The sequence below is a fragment of the Polypterus senegalus genome, chromosome 12 (assembly GCF_016835505.1).
Source record: "Polypterus senegalus isolate Bchr_013 chromosome 12, ASM1683550v1, whole genome shotgun sequence".
NCBI lineage: Eukaryota > Metazoa > Chordata > Cladistia > Polypteriformes > Polypteridae > Polypterus > Polypterus senegalus.
In genome coordinates, this window is record NC_053165.1 from 133,443,188 (window position 1) to 133,461,061 (window position 17,874).

At 37.8% G+C, this 17,874-nt stretch overlaps 1 protein-coding gene across 4 annotated transcripts in view; it reads right to left on the reverse strand.

Moving 5' to 3' along the window:
- Window positions 1–17,874, reverse strand: part of LOC120541644 (zinc finger protein 609-like) — a 241,117-nt gene that overhangs the window by 205,057 nt on the left and 18,186 nt on the right. For 2 of the 4 annotated variants that reach the window (XM_039773467.1, XM_039773468.1), the window contains exons 2-3: window positions 3,689–3,750; window positions 3,018–3,158 (exon numbers count right to left, since the gene is read on the reverse strand). The exons of 1 other annotated variant lie outside the window; for it this stretch is intronic. The gene's annotated coding sequence lies outside the window, so the exon portion shown is untranslated. The remainder of the gene's footprint in view (window positions 1–3,017; window positions 3,159–3,688; window positions 3,751–17,874) is intronic. One more of the 4 variants, XM_039773469.1, reaches the window with a different exon arrangement.

The following is a 17,874-nucleotide window of genomic DNA, read 5'->3' on the forward strand; positions in this document are numbered from 1 at the left end:
GGGAAAGACAGAAGACTGGAGGCAAGCAGAAATGGCCTATGTGTGCTACTTGGGAGGTAGGCACATGGGCAAGTCATTCAACCTGATAATGACAGCAAAACCTTTCTCTAGCTCTGGGCCTCTTTTGCCTTTTCCTTTGTAGTAGACATTTTCCCCACTGATGCCTGTCTTGCATTTTATTATTTATTTATTTTTTTATATCAGAAATGCACCCTTCCCATTACATTTGTTGACTTGATGGCATTAACCCTGCTATGGTGAGGCATCACGAGCACCCTCACTTGTTACACAAGCAAATGAAGGATCATCAAAAGAAACAGTCCAGGCAAAAGTTGTACTCAGAATGTTTGCTTAGCTGCCATTAAAAAGATGCAGATAAAAAACAGTCAATTTGACGTGGTGAATGAACACCACTACTGTGGTTTGAACCTGTGCTTAGAGTAAAGCTCAGTCCCTGCAAATGGTCAAAAAGGTGGGAGAAGTATGACTAAGGTCAGAAGATAGCTGCCAAAGTGATATGACTGGTGGACCAATAAAGTCAGGCAGAATCAGACACACGCTCCAGAGGGGCACACACTCTAAGTCCCTACCATTTATTAATTAAGGCCTCCTTCCCAGGTTAAGGGAAGCAATTAAAAAAAAAAATAAGGTTTCCGTTTATATAGAGTGCAATTCTCAGGAATCTGAAGAAGCCTTGTCCGATCTCTCTCTCAATTTCTGCAACAACAAAATTCAAGGCCAAACTGAGTGAGGAAACCTGGATCTCTACCAGCCTTGTTGTTGGATCAATACAAATGGAAAAGCATAACCTTAAGTAAGGCAGGACAAACAGGCAATGTGAAAGAAAACTGCATTAAATATAAATGCAAATAAAGACACATGCCACAAGACAAATCCATATAAACATAATTAAACTATAGCCAAACTTTAATATTCCAGCTTGTTTTGTTAAAAGTAAAAGTTTACATATGAAGGATGATTTATACAAGACAGCTTTAAACAAAAAGGTCCATTTTAAGAAATAAGACAAACACACAATCTGCTACTACTACAGTGTAATTGCAGTTCCTAATAACAAAACATACAAGTAGTAATTAAATATTATCCTTTCAACAAAGCCTTCAGCAAATTCCAGTTGGACTACTTAATCTCACTTTACAGTATGAAGCTGTCGATGTTGCTGCGATCAGGCTCATAGCCACCAATTAATGTACTGGTTATTAATCGTCTTAAGCTAAAAATCAAGTATTAATCGACTCATGTTTTTTGGTTTTCTGAAATTCACTAATTTTATTATCTTTTGAATACACCTATTATAAGCTCTCTCTGGAAATACCAAATACAATGCCCACAAAAGCATTAACCCCCATGGAAGTTTTCACATTTTATTGTTACACAGTACTGAACCACGGTGGATTTAATTTGGCCTTTTTGACACCACCCAACAGAAAAAATACATTTTAATGTCAAAGTGAAAACAGATCTCTGCAAAGTGGAATATATTAATTACAAAAATAAAAAACAAATAGTTGCTCACATAAGTATTCAACCCCTTTAAGTCAGTAGTTAAGAGATGACCCTTTGGCAGCCATAATAGCCTTGAGTCTGTGCATAGGTCTCTCTCTCTCTCTCTCTCTCTCTCTCAGCTTTACATATCGGGTCACTGCAAATTTTCCTTATTCTTCTTTGCAAAACTAGTAAATACTGTTGCTGTTAAGCCATTCCTGTCTATCTTTGTCTTTCTGCTTGGTGTTATCTTCTTGCTGGAAAACAAACCGTGGCTCAAGGTGCAGGTTTCTTGCAGACTGCATTAGGTCTTCCTCCAAGATTTCCCTGTATTTTGCTGCATTCATGTTACCCTCACAAACACTGCAGGGCCTGCTGCAGGGAAGTATCCTCACAGCACAATGCTGTCATCACTATACCTCATGGTAGGAAGGTGTGTTTTGGTAATGTTTACATGTTTAGTTTGCACCAAACATGGCGTTTAACCTGATGGCCAAAAGGCTCAATTTTGGTCTCATCACACCTTACAACCTTGAGCTAGTCGACTATATAGTCGATACATTTGTCTTCTTACAAGTAGAGATGTCAAAAGCTTTTTTTCTCTGGACAGCTCTCCCATAACACTGCAACTGGGCAAGAGATATCTGCACAGTCACTCCAATCTGCCACGGTAGCTCATAACTGCTTCAGAGTTCTCAGAAGTGTCTTTGTGGCCTCTCTCTGTTTTTGCTGATGGCCTGCTGTAGGATGATTTACAGCTGTGCCATACTCTTTCTATTCCTTAATAATTCATCTAACTAGGCTACAAGGGATATTTAGTGACTTGCAGATTTTCTTGTCTTAGTCTCCTGACTTTTGCTTTTAAATCCCATTCTCCCCGAGTTGCCTGAAGTGTTCTTTTGTCTTCGCTATGTAGGTTAGATCACCATACTGACTCACGACAAGTTGGCCCTTCCAGATAAGGTGCAGTTAAAGTAGAGTCGATTGAAACTCTGTGGGTGATCTCTACTGAACTAATTTTTTGACTTCTAAAGCTGCACCAGTGATGATTTAGGTCGCCATATTAAAGGTGGCCAATAATTATTCAAACAGTTTTGTGTTTTATATTTGTAATTAATTTAGACCATTTTGCAGAAGCCTGTTTTAACTTTGGCATTAAAGAGGTTATTTTTTCTGTTGACAAGTGTCAAGAAACCCAAATTAAATCCACAGTGATTCACAAGAACATAAAAAATTACAAGAGGGTGAAAAATAAAAATCAAAAATAGATTCTCTCCTGCTAATTATTCCAAAGCTTGACTGCCCACTGATACTTCTCCACTTTCTCCCTTCTAGTTCTGTTGCCTCACCCTACACTTCTCATTGCAACACTCTTTCCATGCTTCTATTTTTTTTTTTTTAAATACAGAAAGCTCAGGCAAAGGAAGTTGAGGGTGGGAGTGTTCAGGTATGTTTTAGTTACACTGTTGCATTTACAATTCTCATTTATGTCATATTGAAGTTGCACTCACATAAATTAAATTCTTCCAGTCACTCGACTCAGTTTAGGGTTCTGAGAAGTCAGATTCTTCCCCAGCAGCATTAGCCACAAGGCAGTAACAGTCCTTTGCTCATTCAGGGCTTATGAGACCAAATCATAGGTGCCAGTTACCCTATTAAACATAAATCAGGAAAAAACAAACATTCATGCTGATGTTAATCAAATGTGTACTGGGAAAACGAGAATTACTTTGTGCCAATGAAATGTCTACTCAAATCTAACTAGCATTTGTGTGAACAAGATTCACAGTGGAACTGGGCCCATACCACATGCATACTAAAGTACTAAACATCTATAGTAAGAAAACAGAGTTAAGACATCTTCATAGCCAAGAATACAAAAAGAGAGACCAGAGAGAGAAAACAAAAACATAACAAGGCTATAAAGCTATATTTTTTATCATAAGGTTAGGAATGAATGATATTACCAAAAATGTTTATTTCATTAAAATTGAAATAAAAAAAATGTATAATTGAGTTAAAAACAGTTTTGGTAGATACTGGTAAAATCTATTTTTATACTTTTCAGACTAAAACATTTATGAACTATTAACAAAAGTATTAATGATTACTTATGCATATAGACACTTGTTTATCCATTAACACTGTGCTAATCAAATGAATTTCAATAGAAGGTATTCACCTCTTTGGCTTCTTTATCACTCATGGTACTGCCAAGCAACAGATCTTTCCAGTCCTGCCTTCCTGTAAATATACATGTGTTATACTGTCAAACCCGCTCAGTTCAATGCAGAGTCACAAAACAGCCAGAGCAAGGATGGTTTCACCAATTAGAGTGAACCGCACATCACTAGAAGTAATAGCCTTAAATGAGTAGGTTCACTTATTAAAAAATACTCCCATATAAGTCCATATACACAAATGTTTCCTTTAAGACACTCATACATAAACATAAAATAAAAATGTTCCCATTTCTTTTTGCATGCACAGATTTGCACATTTTAAAATAGGATGCGTTTACAGATTTTCTACTACACAGCCTTTACAATTATTAGGTAAATTGTATTCCTCTGGATTTATTTTATTGTTGAGAAAATGCAATGCTCTCTGTCAATCTAATATTTTGGTTTTACATCAAACCTAAATGTTTAACAAAGGAAAAGCAGGTTTTGTGTTTCTTGAGGGAAAATATACGGGAGCACAATTATTAGTCATTATTCAGTCATCTCTGCACACTAGCTAAGCAGTGGAGTACATGGATGCAATCAATGGAGCACTGTACTGAATAATAATAATTCTTTGTATTTATATCGCGCTTTTCTCACTACTCAGCAATTGCAGGTTAAGAGCCTTGCTCAAGGGCCCAACAGAACAGAGTCACTTTTAGCATTTACAGGATTTGAACTGGCAACCTTCCGATTGCCAGTGCAGATCCCTAGCCTCAGAGCCACCACTCCACCTAACTGAACAAAGATCACGGCCTTCTTTAATGCTGCATATTTTTACCACTGCATGAATAAAGTAGGTTTAGGAGTGGATATACAGTTCACATTGAGCAAGGCCCTTAACCTGCAATTGCTCCATCCTGGGTATGATGTTAAACTGCATCCAGCCCTGCAAGCAAGTCCTCCAACTTCCAGGTAAAACTTGAGGGTTGGTGGAAGGACTGGCACTCCAGCCATCAAAAAAAACAAACTCAACTGGGTGATTTGTTGTGTGGTGGGTGTGGCAACGCACTGTAATCAGCACATGCTCCCAACCTCCCTCTCACTCTCTTCAACCTGGAAATATCCAACTAGCTCATCCTTTTTTACTGTAATTATTAAAAGCAAATAACATTCCATACAATAAAGTCAAACTTTGATAAACTAAATTCATTTCAAACCCCCCAAAAGAAAGAGAGGAAGGCCAACAGCCAGAGTAAAACTTTTAAGAGTAGAAAAGAGGGAAGAGAAACCCTACCCCACCCTCCCAATATAAATGCTTTTTCTAAAATGTTATTGATTAGATCCTGCAAAGTTTTAAAAACGTTTTGAACAGATCCATTAAGTGAGAATTTGAAGAAATATTGATCAGTCTTGAAGCATTTCCATAATGTATCAAAACAAGGATTTTCTTCCCTTTTTATTATTTTTTTTTCTCTCTACTTTTAAAGTTTTACTCTGTTGGCCTTGCTCTCTTTCTCATGGGTGGGGGTTGACTTGATTTGAACTATTTTGTCACGTTTGACTTGCTTGTATGGAATATTAATTAAGTTTTAATAAATTCAATAAAATGTTTAAAAAAATCAATATTTCTTCAGGAATAAAAATAGGTGGGAGGTGAAGAAAATGGGGCAGATTTCGTTGAGCAAAGTTTATAATTTGGAAATAGTGGAAAAATTGTGTTGATGGGAGGCTAAATTTAGAGTGTAATTGTTCATAGGATGCAAAGACATTATCTATATACAAATCTCTAAATGATTTAATCCTATATGTTTTCCAAACATAAGAACTAAGTAAGTTTGTCAGGGTGGAAAAAGGTAGTTCTCGTGTAGAAGTGCCACAGTTAAGAGCTTCTCTATCTTGAAGTGCTTCCCTACATTGGTTCCATATTCTGACTGAAGGAATATAAAAAGGGGCGTCACGGTGGCATAGTGGTAGGGCTGCTGCCTCTCAGTTAGGAGGTTAGGAGTTCACTTCCCGGGTCTTCCCTGCGTGGAGTTTGCATGTGTCCTCCGGGTACTCCGGTTTCATCCCTCAGTCCAAAGACATGCAGGTTTGATGCATTGGCAATTCTAAATTGACCCTAGTGCGTGCTTGCTGTGTGGGTGTGTGTTTGTGCCCTGCGGCAGGCTGGCGCCCTGCCTGGGGTTTGTTTCCTGCCTTACATCCTGTGTTGATTGGGATTGGCTCCAGCAGACCTCTGTGACCCTGTGTCAGGATATAAAGAGGTACTGCAGGATTTTATTTCTATTGCAGACTAAGCTAGTGAATTTCCATCTATTTCTATCAATGCCCAGGTTTTTATAGCTTGTATATTTGCCACCCAGTAATAAAATTCAAAGTTAGATATAGCCATGCCACCTTCTGCTTTAGGCCATTGTAGGGTTGTCATTTGGAAGTATGGGTGTTTTGAATTCCATACAAATTATGATATGATTGAATCTAATTTCTTAAAAAAATTATTTATTAATATTTATGCAGATGTTTTGAAATAGAAAAAAGTTTAGGAAGGATATTAATCTTCAGTGTTAATTCTCTCTACTAAAGTGAGATGGAGTGTAGACCATCTATGCATGTCTTGTTGAAGTTTTTCAAAGCAGACAGCAAAATTGTATTAATATAAAAAAAAACATTTACTTGTGATGTTTACCCCTTGGTATTTAAACTAATCTGCGATGATAAAAGGGAAGGTGTCCTATGTAATGTTGTGTGCTAGAGAATTCACTGGAAAAAGCACACCTTTATCCAAATTCACTTTGAGTCCTGGTATTTTTTGAAATTCTGCTAATGCTGTTAGGGCTAAAGGCAGATAGTTTTGTGGGTCTGATATACTGTATATAGTACCATATCATCTGCATATAATGATATTTTCTGTTCAATTCCTTCTCTGATAATCCCCTTTATCTCAGAAGTATTTTGAAAGTGAACAGTCAATGACAATTGCAAACAACATTGGTGACTAGAGACATCCTTGTCTAGTACCACATTCTAATTTGAAGTAGTCTGAAATAATGTTAATACAAACTGAAGCTTCTGGGCTGGTATACAGTAGTTTGATCCATGCACATAAGTTTGGGCCAAACCTAAATTTGTGCAATGTGATGAATAAGCAATTCCATTCAACCACATCAAATGATTTTTCTGCATCCAAAGGTAAGATCTCCAGAGTGATAGACGTTATGGATGAATATACTACATTAAACAGTAATTGAAAACTGGAATCTAAGGGTCTACCTATAATAAATCCAGTTTGGTCTTGTGATATTACTTTGAGTTCTTCTAGCTAGAACTTTGAAGAGTATCTTAACATCGTTATTCAGAAGTGAAATTGGACTGCAACACGTCCTTATTTTTCTTAAGAAAGATGGTGATTAATGCTTGGCAAAAGGTTTGAGGTAGAATTTTGTCATCTCTGGCTTCTATAAATGTTGCTAATAAAAGGGGAGCTAACTTAATTTATAAAATTCAGTAGGGTAGCCACCAGAAACTGCTGCTGTCCCACTTTGAAGAGAGTTTAATATAATATAGTAATTCTGAGATTGTCAGAGGTTTATCCAATTCTTCAGCACTGAGAGTATCTAGCTGTGGTATCTGTAATGAATCAAAGAACGCATTAGATTGTATCTGGTCTTCTTTAAACTGAGTAGAATATAAAGACTTTTAGTAGTCTCTAAATATGTGCATATATTTTTATGGTACATAAAAATACATTTTTGCATTTCTTCATCACACATTTAATGCTACACTGCTGACTGTGCACAACAAAACCGTTGAATTATCCAGTGGTCATATCTCAATAGCTTAGCAGTTTTCAGAATGTTGCATCTGTCTCAAAGGCAATTGACAATTTTTAAATTTTCAATGTCAGTTAAATCTTCTTTTTGGTCCTTAATATAAAGTTTTAATCTCATTAAGCCACACCCTAACCCATTAAACAATTACATATCAATTACAAATCACATAAGTACATGCATCCAATAAGCATTCAAGTTTATATGGTTTAGAGTGTGCAAAGAAATAATGAGAAGGTCAGAAAACTAACTTGCCTAATAATAGTTTAATCTTTAGCAGACCAGTAAAACCTTTTCTTAAAACCCATTCACAAAGAATTTTGTCCGGTATACAAGATCAACGGATGTATATGGCCCACTTTTGCAAGAGAGTGTAGAAAACTCACAGAAATATACAGGTGCCCTGTCCAAGGTGGTTTCTTGACTTTAGGCGAGGGTTGCTGGAACAGGCTGTGACCTCACTAGGATTAGGCGGGTTTGGGAATACAATGTTATGCTGTGATAAATTCATACTTGTTATTCTTATTTTGCAGATTATCACTGTTACATAATTGACATAAACAACTGATATGGTTACAAAACTGCTTGTATGCATGTGAATCTCACAACATTTGACTCAGTTACTCCTTTCTTGATATTTTGCAAAGATGGCGGCTGTTCCAACACCAGGAAATAGACACCTGTTTAAATGACAAGCCTTGCAGAGGAGCCTGTTTAATGCAAATTGTCTTCAGGTAAGAAACAAATAGCAGAAAAACACAAATCAACTTGAGAACACGCCCTTTTGGACAGGCATGTTATAAAATTAATGCACAAGCTTTTAAAAGAAGAGTTCAACCAAAATGTAATATCAATTATTTCTTGCCTTGAAAGATTTGTATAGTTAGAAGAATATCAATCAATTTATTTAGTTTACATTATTTGAACTATTAGTATCAAACTGTTCATAGTAAAATTCACAGTTCATCGGTTGGACAATATACAGTAAATAGAATGGCTAATTCACCACACGTCTCATTCAGCAATATAAAATAATGCCAAATTCAGCAGGTTAATTAAAAATTCACTCAGTCTATCAATTTTCAGGCACCATTAACCCGATTTCTAGGAATGTGGGAGGCTCAAAACATATTCCAACCCTATCAGGTACAAAGCATGAACCAACCCAATACACACAGGGCATACTTAATTGTTAGATTACCACTGAAATTCATTTTTAAAAAATTAGCACTTGCACATAAGATTTCAGTTTAGTAATTAGGTTATCATTCGACAACTAAAATTTTCAGTGAAAACAATAGTATTAAATGTATTAGCTGGTAATAAAAGTAGAAATAAAATATACAGGTATCAGGGCTAAAGTCAAAGGTATTTGTGATATTATACAACAGTACATTTATTATAAAACACAAAGGTAAAGATGCTCACTGAATACTGCACTTTGCCAGGTGTATTGTCAGCTAAGTGGTCATTTCTCGTCATGAATCCCACTGAAAACAATTGAGTAGTTCTATAAACGTCTTGCATTGCATAAGGAAGACTAAAAATACGGTACGGAAAGTATTCAGACCCCCTTCAATTTTTCACTCTTTGTTATATTGCAGCCATTTGCTAAAATCATTTAAATTAATTTTGTTTCCTCATTAATGTAAACACAGCACCCCATACTGACAAACAAAAAAAATAATTTTTGAAATTGTTGCAGATTTATTAAAAAAGAAAAACTCAAATATCACATGGTCCTAAGTATTCAGACCCTTTCTCAGTATTTAGAAGCAGCACCCTTTTGAGCTAATACAGCCATGAGTCTTCTCGGGAAAGAAATCATATCGTAGTAAGAGTGCATTGCCTTTGTCAACTGTTTGTGTCAAGAAATAACCCATTGATAAGAACAGGCAGTTGCCGAATCCCGGAATACTGATGACATTGTACAAAAACCCGTCGACAGAGAAGATACGGTCGTTCATTTTATAACAAAGGCATAGGAAACAACCGTTGCAGTATAACAAAAATAGCAAGGAGCGAAACCAATGGCAATGGTCAAGAGAGTACCTTCCTGCAGCAGGCTACGGAAAAGACTCCCAGGCGCAGACATGGCCGAAATGAAAGGTCACGTGGTCAGGCTAGATATCGGGCAGTGATGCGACACCAATGGGGTCATGAGAGAGAAGCGGGGAACATGGTAGTCTGAAGGATGAATAGGACTTGAGAAAAGTGGTGTTGGGGTGTATGGGAGGCCGCAGGCAGCGTGGGGAAGGGCTTGGAAGAGGACGAATAGGAATCGAGAAATGCCATGTGGGCTGGACTGGGTTTTACGAGGAAGCAGGATGAACCAGAAGAGAAATCTATATAAGAGATAATTCAGCCACGAGGAATAATGAAGGTGGGGTTGTCTGTCAAATGTGGTGTGCATTACATATCAAGACAGAAAATGGGGGTTGGGGGGGGCGGGGGGAGTAGAGGGAAATGGCCAAGATTACTTCTGAACTCACTATACCTGTAAGCCTTTGCACAGATATCTGGTCCATCAGGCAGAATGTTCCTGGCTTTGAAAATAAGCTTGTGACACCTTAGAAATGTGAAAAGGTGCTAGAACGTTGTTAAGAAGTCATCATATTTGACATGCCCTGCAATTTCTAATTGTGTAACTTGACATTCTCAGGTGATGAGATCAGCAATCAGCATGTTGTCAAGTTTAACATTCTCTCTGACTAGAAGTCATGTAATTTGACATTGACATTAGTTGGAAGAAATTACAGCTCCCTGGTGCACGAAAGTTGGCAAAATAGGTGTAGAGCTAAATGATGAAGAGGAAGTAAAGGAACATCTGGGGGGAAAAAGTGGAGAAAGCAAGGATACTGCACACTATCCCTTATGAAAGATGCTACCACTTATAAATGAAGTCCTGTACATACACCAAGAAACTTGATTGTCTCCTTAACAATTTTGTTTCTACTGTAAAGTATGAAGGCGCTCTTATTTTTCTTAAGTATTTTTTAAAGTACTTTTGTGCATTTAATACCAGTACACTAGAAGGGTCCTGTTCAACTGAAATACTATTAATTGGCTTATCTGGAATAGTGTTGATTTAAAAAGGTGCCAAGATGTACAATGATTAATTTCAAAATATGACATTAGTTTTGATTTGACATTTGAGAACATATACTTAACTGTAAATTTGACTTCTACATTTATTTTAAAAATAAAAAAGGAAGAAAAAGCCACTACACACGCTTGCTACCAGTCTGAGTCTGAACACATTCGTAAAAATGCAATTTTGTGTATGGGGTCTCACAACCAGGCTTCAAAAGTATGATTTCAGGCTACAGGTGACATCTTTAGGGTATAAAAAGAGTTAATATCCGAGTCTTCTGGTTTACTGTTGTAATTCACTTGCTGACCTATTGTTTAGTTTTAGCCATATTTTTCTGTAACACAGTACTACAGTACAATATTTTTCAAAGGTTTTGCTTCCTAAAACATTTTGGTGATTATGACAATTAAATTTGTCAAGAAAATGACTGTCTCTAATATGAAAATCCTTCCTTTTCCCTATAATAAAAATTAATTACCTCTCAGACAGTCTTGGACTCACAATCCCTCCTAACCCATTAACAGCTGTGTTTGGGGTTCTTCCAGAGGGTCTTAAAGTGGAGAAGGACAAACAAATTGTGATTGCATTCACTACACTGTTGGCACGCAGACTTATTCTGATAAACTGGAAGAACCCAAACTCTCCTCTTTTAAGTCAGTGGGAAACTGATGTGTTATATTATTTAAAATTGGAAAAAATCAAATACTCAGTTAGAGGATCTGTGCAGACTTTTTTCAAAACATGGCAGGATCTAATCAGTAATATTTTGAAATGATTTTATAAAGCACAGAGAATTTGTTGATTTAGGTATTTTTACAAGCCTTAAATTTTACACCGTTTGGCTTGCTCTCTCTCTCAGGGGTGGGGATCGATCTGTTCTTAGCATAATTCTTTTTTTGTAAAAACTTGATTGCTATGTATTGATTGTAATAAAATTAATAAATAAAAAAAAAAAAAAATTTTGTGAGGTCAGGTCAGGTTGGGAAGCATGCACTGGTACAGCAGATTGCCACACCTACCACACAACGAAACAGCTCAGGATCCCAGTTGGAAACTCTCCAGGCAGACACGCAGTCCACTCCCACCCAGCAGAAATGACCCTCTATCTGCTGCAGCCAGGTGTTACGTTGGCATCGTCCCCGTGACCTGGTCCAGTCACTCGGGTCCTCAGCAATGAGGATCCTGCGAGCCAGATCACCCTCTGGGAATTGCGCCACATGACCGTAGTGCCGTAACTGATGCTCCTTCACAATGCAGGTAGGAAATGTGCCTCATTCGGGACTCTGTGAGCAACCACTCATTCAACACAAAGTCAAACCAACAGTACCCAAGGATTTTCTGGACAGACACAGTACCAAAGGAATCAAGTCTTCGTCTCAGGTCACTGGATAGCGTCCATGTCTCGCAACCATATAGCAAGACAGGGAACACCAGGATTCTAAAGACTTGGACATTCATCCTTTTGCTTAGATATGAGGTGTGCCCCACATAGGGAATCCATTCCCGGTAATCGGGAGCCCGGGATTCCCGGACATTTTTCATTCCTGGGAATGAAACTGCTGTAATTCCCGGGAAACCAGGAATGGCCAAGCTCACATATATAGCGTGTAAAAGTGTAAAAATCGATCAAGAAATAACAGAGTTATAGTTGAAAATAATTAAGTGGCAAGGTTTTTTGGCCCACAATGTGGTGTTTTTCAGATTGATTCAGTCAACCAGCAGCAGTCTTCAGTTTCCCGGTTCCCTGAGCACAGTGGAATGGGAGGAGTATGCATTAGGCAGCTCACGAATGCCGGGACAGGGCAGATTTCATTGACGTCTGTCAGACAACAGCTTTGAAAAGCAACTTGAAATTGCAATGCGTCAGTCTGTTGCATCCGTATTATCTGTGCCATGAAACTTGCAATCACAGAATGATGACAAGAAACTGGATGCATCAGTAAAAGCTAATGTTTCAAAGCAACGCAAGCGCGGGCGTTGTTTAGAACAAGTGTATCAGTTTCTGATCATGTTGATCGCGCTGCATTCATTTTTTTTTTTTTTAACGTTAGTCTATCATATATCCTCCCTATGGCATTTGCCACTTGATTGACATACAGGGCGGCCAGTCTGAGATCTCTTTTCTTCTAACACACTGGTCATCCCACGTGCACCCATACAATCAGATTGTGATTCAGACTACGAAAGCCATGAATGTAATTACCCCGATCTACATGCTGTCAAATAAACGAACTACACACCGTGGCTTCACCTCTGAGGCGGATGTGCAGTGAGTGTGTACACCTGATGAGCCCAGTATTAGGGCGAAACGCGTGTCGCGTACTCTTTGCATTATTTCACAGTAAAACTTTGCAACATTCTATGATCTGCTTCTCGCAACTGAAGAGGGCAGCGTGGCGGATATTTGCCGACAGAAGCGTTACCTGGTAGGTAACCACCCATACAATCAGATTGTGATTCAGACTACGAATGCCATGAATGTAATTACCCCGCTCTACATGCTGTCAAATAAATGAACCACACGCTGTAGCACAATGTAAAGGGCGAAACACGTGTCGCATACTCTTTGCATTATTTGACAGTAAAACTATGCTATATTTGTGTGTGTGTATATATATATATATATATATATATATATATATACACACACACACAAATATAATTTTTAATGTAGGTAGATCATTTCGACCTGGTCATTTCAAATGTAGCTGGCAAGCCGAAAAAGTGTGGGCACCCCTGAACTAGATACATGTACTTATATGACAGCATGAACTGCTTGTAGATAAGGTTAGTCTTTTATTGGTGTCAACATATTGCAATAGTTTTATTAAAAATAAGTGTCGGTCGTTCTAAAACCGTTCACATGTGAGATGCCCCTGCACTGTGTTATCCCCGGGCGCCCGGAATTCCCGGAAATGACATGCGGGATTCACGAATTACCGGGAATGGATAAACCCGTCCGAGAATGGATTCCCTAGCCCCACACCCCTTTCCAGCGACCTCATGACCCCCATGCTCTCCCAATCCATCAACTGACTTCATAGGAAGAGTCACCAGAGACATGAATGTCACTGCCAAGGTAAGTAAACCTCTCAATGAGGTTGACATTATCTCCACAGACAGATACACTGCTGATGGCTGTGCCCAAGAAGTAGTTTTAAAGGCCTGGATCTTGGTTTTCATCCAGCACAGTTGCAAGCCCAGACAGTCAGACTCCTTGCTCAGTCTCACAAGAGCCCTGATCAGAGCCTCCATTGACTCTGCAAAGATCACAGTATTGTCAGCAAAGTCAAGATCAGCAAATCTTTCTTCCTCAAGAGACGCCCCACAGGCACAGGACCCCATAACCTTGGGATAAGAGAGATTTAAAAAAAAAAAAATCCAAGTTTTATATCAACAGGAAGCAAAACTGGATCGACAAGTATTTTATATGCCAGACTTTTCTGACCTTACAGGACAGAATATAATGTAATGAGACACCTCAGCACGGCTGTCCCATTCACACAGTACTTGGTGTATCCAAGCTGCATTCCTAGTAGAGGTGCCTCTATTTTTAGATCACTACAATTGATCCAGTGGCAGCTGTTGTACTGTATATGTATACTGAAATATATGAGAGAGAGAGATGGAGATTAGGAAATCACAAAAACAGTCAATTGTAAAAAAAAAAAAAAAATGGTATGCAATAGAAAAAATTAAAGATGGCTTATGTAACCAGCAGGCCATAATTCAAAAGATATCCCAAGAGAGTTCAGGATGCAAAATTCATTGTCCAATGTTGTCAGCACTTCTTAATTTTTATAGAGAGATTGGCATAGAGATGAGTCAAAATTAGTAAATGCAGCCAAACTCATGTTTACTTAGCTGTTTATCTGCCATGATGGTTTTAAACTTACTAAAAATAAAAAAATGCAAAAAAGACAAAGGAAAATAAGACAATTTTGCCACTCATTTTTGAATAAAAAATTGCTTTTGCTGGGGTCTTGAAGAGTTTAGATGTAACACAATAACATATAAGAATACAGCTGAAGGCTATCTGTGTCTCCCTATAACATCGAGGACACCAGAGAGACTCTTCTCGCCTGCAGGAAAGTTAAATGGGTTACGCAACTGATTTCTCCAAGTGTATGTTGATGACTTAGGAATTACCTTACATGGTGGACATTAATCCCACACGATCTGGAACAGAATATTTTGTTTCCCATACATTATGCACATGAGGACTGTAGATACATGGAACATGATGCCAAGCCATTTGGTTGAAAGCAGAACCTTAGTGCCCTAAAAATCTTCACTTAACAGTATCTAGGATATTAGGTGGCCATATGTTGCACTACATGACTTGATGACACGGTCTTGACTGCTCTTTTGGTTTTTTTGTTGTCAAAAATTATGAAACATAGTAGTAAGACAGAAGATTATATAAAAATAAATGGAAAATGAAATGGCTGAATTACTAACTTTCAGAGCAAACTCCTACACTTTTAAGTAGATTACTGTTAACATGGTGCCAGAATGTGGCAATGTGCAGTAAAAATTTCACAATACTATTACTACGATAACACGCTTCTTAAAACATTATAATAAAAAGAAACAGCCAAACAAGAGAAGAGATGCATGATCTCAAATCAACAAATGAAAATAAGACCACAATACATTCAAGTAAAAATGAACAACATGAACGGCTTAAGTGCTTAGAGTGGGATACACATACATAGGCAGCAGTGAAGTTCAATCTATAATCAGTATGTGACTAGAGCGTATTTAATAAGCTTTACACTCTAATGAAATTTCATTTCATGTACAACAGGATAGGAGTTGGTGGTATGCCGTTAAATCCATATCACAGCATAAGTAAAAATTCTGACAGTTTCAGAATACTACAAGTCTTTTATATGTATTTTTAGACTGAAATGTGTTTTTTTGAAACTCATAATAATACCCTGCTAAACAAGCAGATTCAACTACAGATATTCTCTTTTCATTAGATGATAAAGGCACAGCTTCTCGCTCCATCTCACACACTCTCTTGTGTGGCCGCTGCCAAGCGAACACAGCACAGGATGGGGCAACTGTCCTGTCCTCCCTCCCAGTTTGCATCAACTCGCCAATCAGGTTGAGCTGCACTGCACTCTGAGTAATTCTCTTAAAGAAGTAGGCTCACTTATTACACTCAAATCACATGAAACCTTATACAGTACACAAAGAAATAATGTTAGACAAACATCCCAACAGAAAATTATTTCCTGTTTCCTACTGCAATTTCATAAGAGCATTATCTTTTTTCAGCCAGGCAATACTATATCCCCCAAACTGACACATTCCTTATTCACTTCTGGACACGCTAATCCATTCATACAAATGACAAGTCTGTTTAAACCTGACCTTTTTTTATCTATGTAAGATAATATTGCACCGAATTCATTCTGGTATTATAATCATTCCAAAGAAGAAAATTCAATCATTTTTATTCATATAAAAAATCTTCTCCTACTTTAAAATTATTATGATTTATATCAAAATAATTGAGAACAAAACCACTGGCAGCATGTAAATAAAATGAATGCCTTTATAATAATAACAATAAAAAAAAAAAAAAAATCACACATAAATGTGCATGTTATTTCATAAGGATTTCATTTCTATTTGAAAGTGCTATTCACTTAAACTTATGGCGCTTTTCCACTGCATAGTACGGCACGACACGGTTCAGTTCAGCTCACTTTTGGGGGGTTTTCCACTGGGAACAGTACCTGGTACCTGGTCCTTTTTTTAGTACCACCTCAGCCGAGGTTCCAAGCGCGCCGAACCGTTACCAAAACGTGACGTGTAAACTCTGCTGGTCACTGATTCGCCGGAGAAAATCGTCATTACTGCGTCACTGGCTATTCTTTTCTTTGAAGGTACACACACGCGGAAGTTTGCGTCCCGTCTCTCCATCGCTGGACGCAGTTTGTTGCATAAGTGGATGAATGTTTCTTCAGACATTCGAAAGTTCTCCAGCCACTGAGTGTTTGTAAAACCGGGAACAATCACATCCCACCACTCTGAAGCACGGTTAAATGTCCAAACAGATGGTCTGTTGCGGCGACTTTTTTGCAAAATGTGGAAGATCTGTAATATACAGAATCAGCATTTTAATGTTACACTGCCAGTTAAGTTCATTTTATGCTTTGCAACAGTGATAAAAGTTAGCTAGTGATGTGCTTTTTTTAGATGCTTACCCTTGCGCGTCGTCGAGCTAAAGTTTTGTCGTTGTCTGCGTGTTGTTGTAAAAGTTCCACGGTGTCACGGCAGTAGAGGCGGCGCAACTATAACGACACGTGAATAATCCCGCCCACTCTAAAGCGGTAATAAACTGCAGTCGAAACGCAAACCGAGCCGAACTGAGCCGAACCAAGGTGAGCTGTACTGAACCGGGCTGTGCCGTACTATGCAGTGGAAAAGCGCCTTAATATTGCAAGTACTGGTCACAGACCCACCTCCCAAGTCACAAAGATTTGCTAGTGAAGATTTTTTTTTTCGGTCACCAAACTATTAGTGGCAATGAAAACACTGGACACCAACAGCTCTTTATTACTAAATTGTTAAGTTTACATGAGTTACATGGCGATGTCTTTCCATAACAGAACTCTTCCACACAGGAATAACTACCAACTGAAGTTTCATGTAACTGTTCTAGTTGTGCTGGAGAAAACGCAGTATAAATTGAAAGGGACCAGTACGTTGTACTTTGAGCGAGTTCAAGACCAGAAATCAAACCTCTATTGAACCAAAGCCAATAATCAGAGCCCAACGATGCAGTCAACAATATTAAAGCACAAAGTCAGAATAAAGAAAAACAAATCAAGAAAACACACCACATGCTAAAGAACTTTTCCATTCTTAGATAAGCATGAAAAATAAAACTCTGACTTTTAAAATGATGCTATAGTGATGAGACACATCACACAGCCCTCATCTACTTTATAGCAACCATACAAAGAAATGTCAGCATGTAGTATAGGACAATAATGGAGTTGCATTCAGCCACAAAATAATTGTAACATCATGAAAAGTAAATTAAAAAAATGACTTCACCTAAAAAAACAAATGAATCAAAAACACAAATAGCATAGGAAAGAACTGGAAAAAAATTTAAAGCAATCTGATTATAATAATAATCACCAGAAAGAAGAATAATATCCAGCCACAAGAATTTTAATGAGTTTATACATAAAATGCAAACCTCAGGAGATAAATGTATAATTTGGGTTTAACCACATAAGAAAGTTATTAA